General features: G+C 48.4%; 1 protein-coding gene across 1 annotated transcript in view; it reads right to left on the bottom strand.

The window, feature by feature from the left end:
• B3GAT1 (beta-1,3-glucuronyltransferase 1) overlaps positions 1-14,033 on the bottom strand; it is a 52,987-nt gene extending 38,954 nt beyond the window's left edge. Inside the window, exon 1 of the mRNA XM_027699581.1 lies at positions 13,997-14,033. The gene's annotated coding sequence lies outside the window, so the exon portion shown is untranslated. The remainder of the gene's footprint in view (positions 1-13,996) is intronic.
• Between the last annotated feature and the right edge of the window lie 612 nt (positions 14,034-14,645).

The raw sequence follows: 14,645 nt of genomic DNA, 5'->3' as shown, positions 1-14,645 counted from the left end.
GTCAGGAGGCTCCTGCTGCAGCCAGGCACAGATACGAGCGGATGCCTCTCTCCGGATGAACAACCACTTCATTAGCCGGGGCTGCGCGGGGCAAAGGGAGGAGCACGAGGGCAAATCCTCGGCAAATAGCAGGATCCATTTCACACAAACGCGGTGCCGGGCTGCTGGGAGCAGCCCCGGGGCTGCCGAGATCCGCGTTTCCATCTAACCTGGCTGCCAGCCCCTCCTGCTGCCCCAATCGCAGCTCCACCAGCTCTTCCAGCGCCGTCTTGTTTTCCAGCCTCAGGCAGCCTGAGCATGGGAACTGCCTCACCTCAGGCTTTCCCAGAGTTTCCTCAGCTCTAGGCTGGGCTCCAGATTGTTACCACCTTGTGGTGCCAGGCTTCAGATGTGACTCCCTACAGAAATGGGACGAGGAATGAGATGGGCCAGTTGTTGAAATGCCACCTCACGCCCACCCCTGACACTGGGCAGGGAGAACCTCTTTTGATGGTCCCACCCACCTTGTCATGCAGGTGAGAGGGACTGGAGGCCGTGGGAGGGGCTGTGGAGAAAAAAAAAAGTCAAAGTCGGGTCACTTTGCCAAACTAAGACCATTCCCCTTCTTCCTGCAGTAGCTGCTCATAGCCAGAAATCAAACTAACAAATTGTGTTAACTCTCCATTCAGCCAAACCCCTGGACCTATTTATGGTTCTCCCTTTAAGCACCACAGTCCATCCCACGCTTTGGAACAGATCCTTGCTCCTGCTGTGGTTGACATGTACAATACCGGGCAAAAAGATCCTCCAGCAAGCAGGACTAGCACCTGCCACTCTGGTTACTGTTCACCAAGGGCCAAGGAAGTCAACAGGTTTCCCTTTTCACCTTGAGGCCAAGACAGGGAGACACTTTCTTCCCTGGCAGCAGTCAGGGCTCTGTAAGTGCAGGGCGGGCATTTATCCCCCCCCGGTCTGTGGGTGCAGCACACCCTCAGGGTGCTGCACAGATATTGCACGATGTATTTAGGAGCAGGTCAGAGCAGAGGAGGTCTCCGTGGTGCTGGATCAGCAGGTGGTGCTCTCCCCTTCAGTTGAGCCCTAGCCTGGCATTTTTCCGCTGGGATTTCCTCCAGTAAGGACACCTCAGCCTAAGGCAAGCCCCCTTTTCTCTGCACTGCTGAGAGGCTGAGCCCGCATCATTTCAGAGCCACACTTTGCACGGAGCTCCCCATGGACAGTGGTGCTCCTTAACATCTTGGGAGAAACTCCTCGTGGGCTAAAGACCCATCATAGGTGAGCCAAACTCAGGGGAACATCTAAAAGGAAACGGTTTAACACATTGCTGGGAGCTGGCAGGAGTGATTCAATAACCCCCAGACTCTTTTGTCCAGCTACAGCCTTTCCCTGATCGTTACCCTGGCTGGGATCCAAGGCAGAGATTGTTCAGAGACCAGCACAGCCCAGACGGTGCTAAATCACACGTGTGCAAACTGTTCTCCAAGGGATTTTAATTTACTGGGAAGCACCCTCTTAACAAACAAACATACCCAGGGATCCAGCTCCCTCCACAGGGCTTTGTAATTAAGCTCTGCATCCAAACCCTCTGCACACCCATCACACAGGTCAGGAACTCCTGCCTCTGCTCTGGATGCCACAGCTTGACACCAGAAGAGAGGAGAGGAAGCAAACACAGGCACACACTGCTGGAGTTATTGCTGGGTCTCTGGGTGTGGTGAGACAACCCCAAATGGGGATTTCCACATGACAAAAAGTCACGGGCCCGTTGTTTTTAGGGGTCAGGAGACTGAGCAGCCAGTCCAAACCTGCATCTCTCTCTGCCTTAATACTTCAGCTGTGCTGTTGATAAGTGCTCTGCCCCATCTCCTGCCCTGTTGTCCCCACATTTTCTACCACTGCTTCTCCAGGCAGCTTTGGCTCTTTCTGAGAGAGAACCCTCTTCAAGAGCAGCTTGTGACACTCTGGGATTGCAACACAATGAACTGATAAAGCGAGACATAGAAGCGCATAAATAATCATAATATCTCACGTCCCAAGATCACACAAGCAATTTAGATTCTTTTTTCGTGTCCCGTTTATAAATATTCATTTCAGAGATGTTTTAAACCAACAGAGCCTGATGCAGACTTGCTCCAAAAGCTCCAGCAGCCTGGCATTCCCATGCAGTGTGCAGGCAAATTACACCTCTTTGAAGCCTCACCTCACCCTGCTGGGGTGAGCAAAGCCCTGCTGCCTCTTGCCTGCAAATATCCACAGACCATGACAAAAAAAACCCAGCAGCAAATATCTCAGCAACTCCTGCCACTCCTGTGGAAGTCATGTCCCTGCCATGTCCCCACTCCCTGCTATTAACCTCCATCTCCAAACTCTTTACGTGACAACGTGGGAATCACGTCACCTTGTCTGGGTTTACCCAGCTGCCACCAAACAGAACCACTTGGATCTATAAAAAAACTGTTGTGTTTGTGCCTGGAAAAGAAAAATTAATATGCAAACGGTGATAAATCCTCCGATGTGCACATTTATGTTTTTATCATGTAGTTAATCAGGAAAGAGTATGTTCAGTTTAGATACAGCTCCACACTTTGCCTCTATAATCCGAATCCCAGAAGGGCCTTATAAAACCATAATCTGCAATGCAAAGTTGCAAAGCATATGGGAGTGTCTATAGATTTTCCAAATCACCTGTGCCCTAATTTAATATGAATAACAATTAGTTTACTCTTATCAGTTAATTGTGCCCCTTGTGGATTCAGCAACACTGCATCTCGTCACCGAACGCCTTTGTCTGAGCAAACTTTAATTACACTTCCCCTCGCCCAGCCCCACTTGCAGCTTTGGCAACAAAGGCGAAATTGCTGCTAAACAAAAAACCCACCACCGGCGACAACACAAAGGGAGCCAACGCTGCTTTCTGAGAGAATCAGAGGAGCAAACAAAGCAGCCCGGGGTTAATAGCAGGGAGTGTGACTCGGCCCCTGCAGCGCAGCCAGAGCAGCCGGGATCCTCCCAGCATCCCAGACAGCACTGACAGCTCTCCATCCCCATCTCCATCCCAAGGTGTGCCTCCCAGGCCCGGGCAGCAGCAGGAGAAGATTGGAGAGAGCTTTCATTCAGCTCCGGAGCTGTGATTAGCAGAGGATTGAGAGCCGAGGCACCGGGGTCCTATTTCCCGCTCTGCCGCTGACTCCAAATGTGCGAGGCACTTAAAGCCGAGCTGCTCCCTCACCCATTTCAGCAGCACCGGTGTTGTCATTGACAAAGGGGATGGGCTGTGCACACACACACTCACCCAACGCTTAGGGACCAATCCTGCACTGAAATCACTCTCACTGCACCCTGAAGTGCTGCAACATTTACCTTTGGCACAGGATTCGCGTTTTCTTTTCGAGGCGCAAAGTCCCCTTGTGAATCATACAAAGGAGCAGATTGAGGATGACTGTTCCTACTTCCATTTCAAACACTGCAGGGTTTTGCACACACACAGGCCTTCAATCTCAGTTACACCATCACCTTGGCAGCAAAACGTTGCCTTTGCATAGCAGAGGATGCAGCTACAACCCCTTTGGCAGAGCCGAAGGAACGAGCCTGCAGCGCGGCAGATAAAGCCTCTGGTGGGAGGAATCTCTTCAGCCCGGGGATGGAGAGGCATCACAGTGGCAGAATGATGAGTTGAAGCCACAAAGGATGTGCATCTTCCCACTTAGGATGCTGGAAGTTCCAGGACCCTGCTGCTGCTCTCACTCTCCAAAGGACTGGTACCACCTCTGTGGTTTTGCTCCCTGCCCCTCCATAGCACAAGGAATTCCAGCAAGTTCTTGCCTCACAGCCTTCAGAGCAGGTGTAAGGGAAGGCTTCTTCATAATCTGTGCTGATCCTGCTCCTGCACCACCCTGAACACATCTGAGAAGGACACTCACCCTGCTCAAGTGAGGGAATCCATCACCTGCCACATCAAATATGCTCATCACCTTTCCACAGCATGACCTCTGCTCCTCTCTGAAATGGGAGATCTCCACCCTTACAAAGGAATAAGCTTCTGTGAATACTTAATTGCTTTTATGACTCTCCTGTAATTGTTATCATGACCTTTCCATGGACTATTTTGATGTGTCTCTCACCAGGTCATTATTTCTGAGCCATAGGCTCCAGTGGAACAGAAACATTAATCTGCTACAGATAGCAGATACAAAGCTCATGTGTTTGATCTCTCCTGGTAAAAAAAGGATGCCACAAGCTAGACCAGGTTGAGCTCTGGCATTCTGGCCATGCCATGAAAGATTTCTGACTTTTCCCAGTTTCTCCCACCTCTCTTGTTGATCACCTCATCAGCTTAGCAAGCAGCAAAGTAAGAGCAACTACAATTACACATTTTAAATATGGCCAAGAATAACTGGCACAGTGTGAGTGGGGAGTCCAAGCTGCAGTGGCCAGGATAATTCTGCAGGCAGCATTGGCTACTTCTACAGCAGAGTGAGTCACTCCCCAAACTAATTCCCAGCTCAAGAGAAAAATTAGGCTTTGATTCTCCGTGGAGGTACGAGCAACACCACCTTTGCAGCTCTCATTCCTGCTCCAGGCCATCCCACACTGCCAAACACATGCAGCACCAGGCAGGACGAGCTGGCAGGTGAGAACAGGGTCTGCCTTTTGACCATCTAATTCTTCTCAGAACAAAGCCAGGGCTCAAGGAGGGCTGCTTTGGCTGAAGAAGCTGGAAACACAAACCAAACAAAAGCTTATCCTGCAGGCCTGCCAGCTCATGCAGGTCTGACAGCCTCACCCTGCAAATAAATTGTTTCTGGTGGAAGCAGAGGAGTCATCTCATCCATCTCAGGTACTGCAAATCCAGGGCTGGCCTTTCTGAGACTGCACTGTATTAAGAATGCTGTTTAAATGGCTCCCAGCTTACCAAACAGCCTTTTCATACACAGAAATGCAACATTTGTTAAGCTGTTGTGGATGTCCCAACCCTGGAAGTGTCCAAGGCCAGGCTGGATGGGACTTAGAGCAACCTGGTCTAGTGGAAGGTGCCCCTGCCCATGGCAGGGTGTGGAACGAGATGATCTTTAAGGTGCCTTCCAACCCAAACCATTCTGTGATTTTCTAATTATTGACACTCCTTTCCTCCTTCCTTTCCTGTCTCCCAGCTACTCATTGAGTAGAGAGACAAATCTCCTAAAGCAGAGCAGCCAAAAGTGAGCTCATGTCCTGCTCCATCCGTGAACAGACCACACTCCAGCTGAGGGACTGCCCAAGTCCTTGCAGGAATCAAACATCCCAAAGCCTGACTGCAACCCCAAGGACTGCAGGGACACTCAGAGCAATGTTATTCACCACATACCCTGATGACATACACACACAGGCAGGAAAAGGCTCAGCATTTGGACTCAGGCACAGACACAGCAACGTGCTCTCTTCCTGCAGGAATACAGATGGGAGATTTGCTCTTCTCTTGGGCTGCTCCAGCACGTTTCTGTCCGTGGTGCCCGTGGACGTGAGGGCTGTGCAGGGCATTCACAGCCAGCCAGGGAGCTGAGCCCGTCATCTCAAAGGAACACACTACCATAAAAACAACAAACATTTCACTTCTAAATAACCACTTTGTTGCTGAGTCTCAAAGCCCTTTTGCACAGCTGCTGCAGAGCTTCTCTCACAGGCAGAGACAGGAATGGGATCCCAACTCTTGCTTGGGCTTCAGGGCTGCACTTGCACAGAGGACATTCTCAAACTGGCCCAAAGTGTGCCTAGAACTAAATACACTTGCAGACACCCAGTTTAACGCTGTGAGTTCGATGCTGACCCAGTTTCTCCTCCCCTCTCTGCTCCAAGAAATGCAGCTGTTCAATGCCAACATAAGACAGGGAATCAAATCAGCAGGGCTCAGGGGTTGGTTGGTCACGACTCTTCCCTCCAGGCCAAGCTGCAGCACTGAGACACCACGCTGTGGTTTTGCTGCTTGAGACAGTTCAGCAGCTCGTGTCTGCTCAGGTAAATTAAATATTGCCCTGATCAGTTCTGATGCATGAGAGCATCCACCACCAGCAGCTGAGAAACAAACACAGAGGAGAGGAATAACATTTTTCCCTTGCAATGGAAGGAGCAAGTGCATGTTCCATTTGGAAAAGCTTGTTGTTTCTCATCTGTGTGATGCACAGCACCATTCCCACGAGGGAATCTGCTTCCACAAACACATCTGGATTAACTAAAGGGCAATTCTGTCCACAGCCACTCCAGGGAATGCTGCTCTTCAGTCCATACCCGAGACCAAGTTCTGCATCCGCCCACAAAGGTGCACACTCACAGTGCACTTTTTGCCCTGGCTGTTCACAGCAAAACCTTCCCTCACCCCATGGTGGGATTCCTGATGGATTCCCACAGGCACCAGCTGATGGAGGGAGCAGCCAGGGCCCGTCAGGAAGCATCAGGCTCAGGGGCTGTTGCCTGTGCTCAGCTCCATCCTCTGCCGCCTCCCTGCTCCGAACAAACGCTCCCAACTCTCCCTTTCAGGGGCCCGTCTGCCCCCGGGCCACACTCACGGGTTTCACATTCTAAATGCTCTGATTATTATTTTATAGGCAGCTGGCTGGATGCAAAGCTTGGGGAAGTGGGCCTGCCTTTCAGGCAAGCTGCTCAATGGAAGGGCACCACAATAAACCCGTGAGGGAAGGAAGGATCTGAAAGCCTGGGATAGAGGATGCTCTTCCTCTAATCTCCTTTCCTTCTGGTCCCTCACCCTGGGGGTCAGACAGCATCTTCTGGTTTGGAACATGGGGAAAGGAAAGGCTGAGTTTTGGAGACACCAAGTCCATCCTTAGAGCAAGACACTTCCTATATGAATAATGGAGCAGCTCCACATTTAAGTTTGCACAGACATTTGCACTTAAAGCAGGCTAAAATCCCTCTGCTTCACCCTTCCCTGATTGAATCCAGCATCCAAACTCGGTGCAGTGCTCCAAGGGCAGAGAAACATCCCATGCAAATGAAGTAAAACATTAACTTAGACTTGGAGACGACTTTTTTTAAAAAAATGTCTATGAAACGCTACTCCCTACATCTTTTAGCTCAAACCCCAGTCACACGCGTTATCTCAGCCCGGGCTGCACCAGAAATAGCAGGAGTCAGCACAAAAGTTTATTGCCTTGATTCGAAGATAAAAACAGCTCGCTAAAAGCCTGCATTCACAGCTCATCAGCTTATATTGAAGAAGGAAGGACCAAGCTCTTACAGCCAAGCTTTGCCCCCAGCCAGTCTCCCCACGCACCCCGAAGCCCAGCCGTGGGTCTCTCCTGTGCCCTGCTGCCCTGGCACTGTGGGGCAGCTCTGTTTGCAGGCTGTGCCCCGTGTCAGGGCTGTCAGGGGCTCCCAGCACTGCCAGGCAGCCGTTCCTGCTCGGCACAGTTGGGTGAGCAGCCCCTTCCAGCACAGTTTGTTACTCACATGCTCCGCCTGCTAATTGCCTTCCGAAATGGGGAAGGAACAGATGACGAGCAGAATGCGGCTCCTGACAAATTCCCCGGCACTGTAAATACGGCTCACCTTGCTGTAAACAAGGCAATGCTAAAAAAAGGAGAGGAGAAGAGCAGGGAGAACGCCCTGTCTAGCAAAAAACAACAAAAAAAAAATTAAAAAATTCTCAAGCTTCTCTGCTGCAAGAGAGTCTGCACAGGGGTGAGGACCCCAATCTATCTGATGTTTCACTCTAAAGACCTCTTTGTCTTGCTGAAGATGCCCTAAATCAAGCTCCCCCAGGCAGGATCTCTGCCTTCAGAACTGAACCCACCATGAGTGGGAGCGAGGAAAGGTTTAAAAACAAAGAACTTTGTTTCACCCAGGCCCTGAGCATCTCTGTATCAGTTATGGTAGGAGAGCAGAGGCTTCTGCACCTCACAGAACCGAGGATCTGCTGGCTCTTTGCAGGTATTATAACTCTGCTATTTTAAGGGAAATGTAGTTTGCTCTTAAAAATAATGAGATTTAAAATTAATAAGCTCGGGGGCTTTAAGCTTTCTGAGTTGTGAGTCTGGAGGCTACACTTTTAGCCCATTTCCAGATTTCTTCTCTATAGCCACAAGGCCTAGAAGCTTATTTAAAAACAAAACGTCAAGGTTCCTGCACTTCCAGGAACAGGGAAACATCAAATGCCATTAAATTCACAATCACATGGCACAAATTGACAACGCTGGTACAAAAACCACCCAGTATTGCTGACTAAACTGCTGTGCAGTGATAGGGTTCAACAGTGTGAGTCACTCCACCCCAGAGAAAACTGCATTTCAACACTGGATGTATTTGCAATACAAACCCAGCTCTCAGAGGATGCTGGAAGCACTAAGATTATGTAGGGGAACAATGAGGGACAGATAAAGAATTGGGTTCTACAGACACCCCACAACTCCTCGTAGAAAAACTTCAGTAGGAGAAAACTCCCACGTGTGGGAAATGAACTCTGTTGCTGTTTGGGGCACCAGGACATCAGCTCTGATAGAAGATATCAAATGAAGTCAAGCAGATTAGGGGAAATGACCGTGGAAATTTGAATTCACGGGATCCCTTTTCTGCAGACAGATGGTCATTTCAGCTTTCTATTCTCTAATCCCTTGTTCTGCAAAGCAAACATCCTAAATCCCAGATAATGTAGGTTTTACCATCTCATACATTTCCCACAGCATTAAGGCTGGCCCCAGTGATAGGATACATATGCTTAAACATCTGCATGCCTGAGGAATTTACAGCCACGAGGATTTCCTACCTGGATTCAGCACAGAGGCCATCCCTGCATCCTGGTTTCCAGCCCCAGCAGCCAGCACAGGCCCTTGCTAAAGCAGTCCCTTTTTCCAGCAGGCATCGTGGGGATTAAAGGGAGCCTTTCCCTGGGAATGGCCTCCCTCTAAGAACTGCCCAAAGCCAAAAATCAGACCTGAAACTCCGCTGGGAAGGAATCAGATGGTCTGGCTGTCAAACTTTTTTGCTCCCAGACACAGGCAAAAGAGCTGTTTTCTGAGGGAAGAGGGAGAGGAGCAGGAGCTTGAAGAAGGCTCAGGAATTCATTACCAGTTTCCCTGTTTGTCAGCTCAAATGATTCACTGAAGCAGCATCTCACAGCCCAGGGAGGGCGTTCACAATTAAACAGATATTGAACTGAATTCCATGAAATATGCATATTGTTTGCTTTCTAAAAAGCTGTTTAGATCAGGCCATGAAAAGACCAGAAATTGGGAATTAGATCAACAATCACTCTCCAAGTACCCTCTGATGAGCCCGGGCTGGATGTGGAACGGAGGGATAGTCTGGAGGAGCTCTAAAAGAGGCAGGAGCACCGGAGACACCCTCTGCTGCTGTAAATCACCATGGTGAGAAGCAGGTCCAAAGCTCTCTGAACCAGCTGAAGATCCAGTTTTCCTCAAAAAACACATTACTGCAGCAGAGAAATCACACCTACTCTGTTCACAACGCAAAGTCCCAAATGGGATGTCTCAAAAGATGCACAGTGGCAATTTTTACAAGCTCCAGAGGCAGAGCAAGACTTTGGGGAGCCCAGGAGCTGTGGGAAAACCCACAGGCTGGGGCACAAGGCCACTGCAGCCACACTCAGGGGTAGAACATGATCCCCCTTGCAGAGGCAGTGCCACCCAGACCCCACCACCAGTTACCTTCCCCTGCTGTAGCAGGGAAGATTGAGGCTGAGGAGGCTGAGAGCTCTTCTCCCAGATAATTCTGGACAGGGGAGTGGCTTTCCACCCCGAATTAGGAGGAGTCACCCTCCTCACAGGCTCAACACTTCACACCTGCAGCCTTGCACATGGCAGGGTTTGGAGCAGGAAACCTATGGCACATCCTTGGACTTGGGCACATCCTCAACCTGGGCACATCCTCCCACACCTTGGCACATCCTCCCACACCTTGGCACATCCTCCCCAGAGGTTCAAATGGAACACGTGGCATTCCCGGGATCGCAGTTCCTGACAGGCTGTCTCCCACTCCGTGGCTAATAGCTCATTGTTTGTATTCATGCACGAGGAGTAAATTCTTCATTATTGCAGAGATCTGACATGTACAAACAATTGGAGTAAATTGATTGTATTTTCCAAATCATCACACAGGCTCTAATTCTATCTGCAAGGCGCACTAATTTGCACTAGAATTGCCTCCTAAATTAGGAATTAGAGCTTTTGACAGAGAAGAGCAATGACTGTCCTTGTGTTGCAAGGCTGGGGGGGGGGAGGGTGCAGGTCCCTCCCCAGTTCTCACCAAAGAGGCCTTTTGTCTCCCCTCAGAGTGTACTCAAGTGTGGTGAAGGAAATAGCTGATTAAAGGATCTTCCAGTGTTTTTCAGAGAGGTGTTTCATTGGTTTAGATGCACGTTTAAAAGGAACAAAGTATTTAAATATAATTGTTCTTTACCCAGAGCCCACCTTTTTTCCCCGAGCAGGAAACTGGGATTCTCCTGATCCCTCAAAAACTGGACACAGAAGGATTTTCACGTCTTTTTCCTGAATGAAGATGCTCAGTACAGAGCAGCACTGAATATCAAATCTCAAAACATCCCGAAAATGCATTTGTTCCTGCTGGAAGCAGAGGACAGGGTGCACTGTGCTCTTCCAGACATGAGGTCATCCGTGCCAGCCCCGGAGGGTAAAATGTACCAGCTCATCTGGATGGGAGAGAGACTAAATCATTAAGTTAACTTGAACCATGCAGCCAAAAAGCATCTCTACCTCCAGGAAGGGAAGGGATCAGGCTGTTCTGCTGCACTTCCCAAAATGCCAGGCACAAGGTGGGTTTCTTGGATGTTGCCTTCACTGCCTGAAACACAGCAAAATTCATCCTGCTTCCAGTCCTCGCTGGGGGAAGGGAAAAACAAATCCTGTGCTGGATGTCAGTCAGATTGCTGAGACAGTGAACACCATGGAAAAATATCAGCTGAATAAATAAGGCTTAACACTCAGGTCACTCTGTGAGCAGTGGAGCCACAGAACTCTGAATTTCCTATGGAACTGGATGGATTTTAGGCCCTGTTTTCTAGTGAGCTCACAGAGCTTTTCCTCTTCCTGGGACAGTTCCAGTGTCTCCCACACAGCTCCTGGTTTCTTACAAGGGTGACCTTACACTGCAACCCCCAGTACTGGGATTAACATCCTTTTCTCTCCCATCTATGTTTACAAAACCTATAGAAATGCAGGATTCTGCCAGGCCCTTTGGGGCATAAAAATAACATCCTCGTTGAGTTGTCTTGGAGACTGACACACGCTGGAGAAATTGGTTTGCAAATGGTTCAAAAGCTCAGAGGGCCAAAGACAGCAGGATCTCAGAGGCTCTGTCTTGTTTGCAAACCCAAGGAAAACCATCTCAGAGGAATAAATATAATTATCACCACAGCCCAGAGAACTCTCACAACTCAGGCTGGACCTGACACAAAGGAATAGATAAATAATGGAGAGGGAAGGGGGAAGCCAACGCTGCCTCTCTCAGATATGCAAAACCACCCAGCTAAACCCCGGGGAGTCAGAGAGCTGCCTTTGTGCAGGCATGATTAAAGACAAAACAAACACGACTGAGTTTTCTCCCCTTTGCCTTTCAACTCCAGCAATTACAGGAACTTAACCCGAAGCACACTCTGTCTGCATCATCTACAGAACCATTCCTGTTCTTGATTTCAAGCTGAGGTGATCAGGCAGTCTCAGTTCCTACATTGCTGGATGACAGGACTGAAGATTCCTTTCTCTACTCACTAACCCACATTTCCAGGGATGAATGACAGAGGCATGGAATCAACACCTGAGGTCAGTGCTAGGACTGCCAAAGCATTACCACTCTGGCAACATCTCTCTAGGACATGCACTAAGTCATTCATATCCCAAGATGAGCCAAGATAGTAATTTAGGAAAGGAGGAATTTCAACCTCTGAAACCAAAGTTTAAGTCTGACTTTGGTCCTGTGCCACCCACAGCCTGTCTTCAAGATCATTTTGAGCAAGCACAGATCAGCCTCAAATTTCTGTGCAGCAACCACACAGCTATTGCTATACCCAACTTCAGGCAATAAAGTGCACTCAAAAAAAGTATTTTCCTGGCATTTAACTTTCTTTTGATCTTTGGAGGGTACATTCCCAAGGTTTTTCCCTCATAAAGAACTGACACTCACTACAGGGAAGACAAGAAGTGGGGGGAGAGAAAGCAGCACACTGAGAAACAAATCACAGGATGGAAAATGGTGCAATTCCAGGAACAGCTTTTAATGAGAAAACAAACTGCACAGGTGATATGGATGAGAAGCCAGGACTGTGGATCACAGTTCAGCAAGTGACTACTGGAGTCCCTGGGACCGTGGGGTGCTCTCAGGGAACAGGAGAGAAGCAGAATGCATTGCCCTACCTGTTGTTAGAACAGTGCTAACCCTGCCTCTCAGAGCGCACAAATACAATATAATATCCCCTAATATGTCCATAAGCATAAATGTCAAGGTAAGTGATTATTATGGGGTGTTTATGACCCTGCATCCCTTTGGTTCTGCAGGCACAATCCCTCCCGTTGTTCTGGGAGCTGCTGCAGCTGCAGCACACTCAGAGACACCCATCATTGCTCTCTCTCTCTTATGAGAAGGAAAATTGGCCCTTGCAAAAAAAAAAAAGCAGCTGTTATTTGTTGTTTTCGGGGTGGTTGTTGGTTTTGGGTTCCTTATTTGGAGCTATTATGATGAGTTTGCCTTCTCTTCCCACTTAACCGAATTACCCGGTGTTTCTGCTGCCAACCCTCTGGTGGAGATGCTCTGAGCTGGCACAGGGGCTGCTGCTGCCCTCTCCTCAGGCACCCCTTTGGCAGGAAGGATGAGGCTGTGGCCAAAATTGCTATCACAGCAATTTCTACACAGCAGAAGGGGAAGGATTTACGACTATTCTAAATGCAAACTCTACCAACGAGCAGTTTTCCACAAGGTCAGTCAGTATTTGGGCCAAAGGAACACCTCTAACAGCTGCTAATACCAAACCCTTTGGGGTAAAAGTGCAAAGCATTTTGTGTGCAGACAGAGCCTGAACTGCCTCCATAGAAAACCCAAAATATCAAAGCCAAGCCCCTGCTCTTCACAAAAAGGTATAGGGGGAAAATGCAGCTTTGCTTTACACTGCAGGACAAAAATACAGCCACAGTTTTCCTTCCCAAATGGTCTTTTTTTTTTTAATAAAACCACCTCATCCATTTCATAAAAGCAACTCATTTTAAAATAGCACTACTTTGGCATTAAAAATGTTTCCCCTTCACAAAACACCACCGCTACATTTTTAATATAATAGCAGTTCATACTGTCTAGAAATATGCTGTAGCTTATATTTAAAGGGATATTAAAAATGTTTCCAAGACACAGCTGCTATTCAAAGCCATCCTTCTCCTTTTTTTTCCCCATTAAAGGGATAAAAAAGCTTCCAAGAAACCCACAAAAAGTAACAAAGGGTGATTTCTAAGGCACAACTGTTACCCACTTTTCAACCAGGGTTATACAAATCATCTGTGTCCAACCCAACAGAAGGTGGAGGTGTGGAGTCCAAGCTCAGATAGTTGGATTTCCTCTCTGTGGTTCAGTTCCTGGAACGTCCACCCGGATTACTGATGGTAATTGACACTTTCACACGGGTTATATCAACAAATAAGAGCTAAATTTGAATTCCAGGTCACGCACAAAAAGCCAGACAAGTGAAATCTCAGGTCCTGATCCTGCAATCAGCCTCCTGCACCCAGACCCTGCACAAACTTTAACATTATGCTGACAGGCACTGGCAGACACACACACACATTTGGCTGGAAATCACAGTCTATTCTTTCCTTTCCTAAGCAGCAGGATGTTTCATTAACTAAAAGCAAGTCATTAAGAGGGGGTGGGAAAAAAAAGAGAGAGATAAGAAATGGGAAATCCAAAATAATTTTGTTCATTTTCCAATAGCGCCGCAATCACTCAGACACACTGCAAAACACTGAATAAATAAATGTGAAAATAAGAGACTTACCCTGTGCTGCCAGCTGGCTGCAAAACTCCTGTCTGCTGACAGCAGGGGCAGAAGCTGGTTCTGTCTCTGCTCCTGGTGATGGTCAATCCACGTGTCCAGGACAATTCCTGCTCTTGTCACAGAACTGCTGCTCCCTATCAGCCTCAGGCTTCTTCATGTAATATTTCTTATACACGTATTAGATCTTTCAACTCCTCCAGACTTCTAAGAAACAACCCCTTTGGGTTCATGTCGTATAAATCTTCCACCTGTGAAAACTCCTTTCCCTGGAACTAAATCCTGTTATTGTCCCCAGCCCACTCAGCTCCACAGGCATTCCCAGGTTTCACTCCCACAGCCTGCACCAAACCTGGAACTCTGTTTCTATTAATACCATGGTTTTAGCCATCCCACAACATTTTGGCTCCGTTTTTAACTCTCCAAAGCGTGGAGCCACTGCAGGATCAAGTGCTTGAGGGAATGGCTGATTGCTGTAGGAAGCTCTGGGACACAAGGAAAGGGAAGCACCACGTGTTGTCAGCAGAACCAATTTACTGTGTCTGTAGATGGGATGTTGGAAACATGCAGGAGAAGGTGGATTTAACCAATCTGCACCTGTGAGAGCAGCAAGACTTATAAAGGGGGGAAAAAATCAGCAAATTGGCAGCTC

The sequence above is a fragment of the Neopelma chrysocephalum genome, unplaced genomic scaffold, assembly GCF_003984885.1.
Source record: "Neopelma chrysocephalum unplaced genomic scaffold, ASM398488v2 Primary Assembly neopelma1_138, whole genome shotgun sequence".
Lineage (NCBI taxonomy): Eukaryota > Metazoa > Chordata > Aves > Passeriformes > Pipridae > Neopelma > Neopelma chrysocephalum.
This window is presented reverse-complemented; position numbering and strand designations above follow the sequence as displayed.